Raw genomic sequence first — 2,602 nt, forward strand, 5'->3', positions numbered from 1 at the left:
GATGATATAATGATTAATTGGCTCATGGAGAGACAACCTCCAATGATGTCTCATTAGAAAGGCAGTTTTTAACAACATCCCGAGCTAAGCTAGCTGCTTAACAGAAACACAGTTGCTGTTCCGACAGAGTTCCCACATTTCTGCTTGCTTTTCTCTTTTAATTGATTCCTCAGATGACAAAATACAACATATATTTGACTGTATCAAAAAAAAAAATAAGATAACAATTGATATGAAGTGTTTAATATTTATTATACAACTGATGGAAATTAAACTAATCTCATACATTTTAGTGTTGTAATTAAATGTTATAACATGCAAACCAAACAGTGAACCATCAGAAATGTTAGAAACAAAGCAGAACATTAACTTGACATGGTCTTAACACTAGAAAGGGTTCATTTGATGAAGAAAGTGTCCCATACTCTGAAAACTTCAAGAGAAAGGTCAACCACAGGTCATACTTTGTTTTGAACTGTTCTGTTGTTTTTGCCACATTAGATCAGTCCATCCTCCTTCTCCATCTTGAAACTTGGGTTTCTCTGAAATCTTCTGCTCTCAATTGAGAAAAGTTCCAATCTGTCTAATCGAACCTTTTCCGCTGTTGTTGGATAGTCCTCATCTTCCATTTCACTGATGGCGTTCCTCAAGGATCAAACCTGGGTCCATTTCTGTTCTACATTCATATGCTGCCATTGAGTCAGGTCATTATTAAACATAAAGTACAGTACCATTGCTATGCTGACGACACCCTGTTACATGCCCCGTTAAAATCCACTAATTGTAGCAGCCTAACCCAACGTATGGCCTGCTTTTCTGATATCAGTTTCTGGACTTCTTAAGACTTCCGCAAACTCAATGACGATAAAATAGAAGTGATCGTGTTACAACAACCCAATTCTTGCTAGACTGCTAGAAATTTGACTCTAGCCTGTTTTTTGATGATTGATTCTTTCAACTTTAGTTAATTTTCAAAAAATGTATTCTTCTTATCCTTTGAGGATTTAAACAGGGCTGTCCAAAGTGTTGCTGCGAGAAAAGCTTTTATCTCTGTGTCAATTTTATGCTGTTTTATAATTATTCTTTTAACCAATTGTGAAGAACTTTGTAACACTGTTAAGAAAAGTGTAACACAAAACACAAAAAAAGTTTCTTGTTATTATTATCAGTAGTAGTTGTAATGAGATGTTTCCTGCGTCCTCATTCATTCGTCTCTACACAGCAGCGTTGGCGTTGGCTTGGACAGACGTGCGCAAGTAGACGAGATAAAAGAAGCCGGCCAGCAGGGAAATGCCCAGGAGGATGTAGACTGCGATGATGCTCCAGAAGGAAAACAGGTACAGTGTCTTGTTACAGGAGGGCTCCAAAGCTGTATTGAAGGGCTGGTAAATAGAGTAAACCCACACATGACCTGGACAAAAAAAGAGACCCAGAAAAAGATTCACATCCACAGTCACAGATTCTGGCTTTATACCAATGATGGCTGAAACAAAGATTTCAGACTTCATTTGCATGATTACATTGGAGCTGAGGTGCTGTTGAACAGTATTGCGTTATAATGAGAGGTGTTAATATTTGATCGTAGACCCAGCCTTCAGCCCAAACCCACCCCAAAACCATCCAAAAGACCACTGGTGAAGAAACCACCGAGACCTCCACCACGCAGACCTATCGTCAAGCCTGCAGTCAAGCCCACACCTAAACCCAAGCTAGCTAAACCCACGCCTAAAGCACCTGTGAAAAAGCCTACACCTAAACCTGGATTTAAACCTAAATCTACACCCAAACCTAAGATTATTAAACCAACGCTCAAACCAAGCATTAAGACTAAACCCACACGTAAGCCTGCACTGAAGACCAAGCCCACTTTAAAACCTAGTGTTAAACCAGCAAGGCCAACCTCTAAGAGTGGAGTTAAAGCAACAGTCACACCGAAGATTAAACCCAGCGTGACACCCAAACCTGGAGTAAGCAAGACAGTGACGAAGAAGCCTCTTGTGAACAAGAAACGTGAGATGAATTAATTGATTTTGATATCAACTACCTGCTGTTTGCATTCATGCAAGTGTAAGTCAATGTGCTGATCATTTGTTTGTGTTTATTGCCATGTGTGTTTTTTTCAGCTTTACCACTGAACCCACAGTGTACACAAGCCTGTAAGAGGACAGGAACTCTCCAATCCAGCTTCTGTCCTCATGACTTCGGTGAGTCACATCACCTGCCCCCCTCATCCTCATCAAACTTCCTCTCTATTTCTTTACATCCTAATTTTGTTCTTATATTTCTCTCTCTGTCAGTGATCACTGGTAAGGTCACATCTTTGACCCCTGGTCCGAGTGGCTCAGCAACAGTTGAAGTGTTCCTAATCAAGGCCTATAAGACAGGACGCCTGAATATCACCAAATCAGGGCCCGTCAAGTCGGTCACACTCACCTCTGAGTGCAAAAGATGCCCTGGCTTAATCAAAGGTACAGTACACCTTTCCGTATTTACAGCCTTCGTCTATTCCTGAGTGTATGCAAATGATGTGATTCTATATTTAACCAAAATGCCCCAGTCATTTCAGGAAGTAATGTATAAAGTAAAAGACTATGGGGTGCAG

The 2,602-nt window shown here is 40.3% G+C and overlaps 1 long non-coding RNA gene across 1 annotated transcript; it reads left to right on the plus strand.

Annotated features, from left to right (window-relative positions):
- The first annotated feature begins 1,616 nt into the window (after positions 1-1,616).
- On the plus strand, positions 1,617-2,346 carry LOC143317522 (uncharacterized). Its single transcript, XR_013076667.1, has 3 exons — positions 1,617-2,010; positions 2,124-2,204; positions 2,298-2,346. It is a non-coding gene; the product is annotated as an uncharacterized LOC143317522 (long non-coding RNA).
- Positions 2,347-2,602: the final 256 nt, after the last annotated feature.

Source organism: Chaetodon auriga, chromosome 24 (genome assembly GCF_051107435.1).
Source record: "Chaetodon auriga isolate fChaAug3 chromosome 24, fChaAug3.hap1, whole genome shotgun sequence".
NCBI classification, from domain to species: Eukaryota; Metazoa; Chordata; class Actinopteri; order Chaetodontiformes; family Chaetodontidae; genus Chaetodon; species Chaetodon auriga.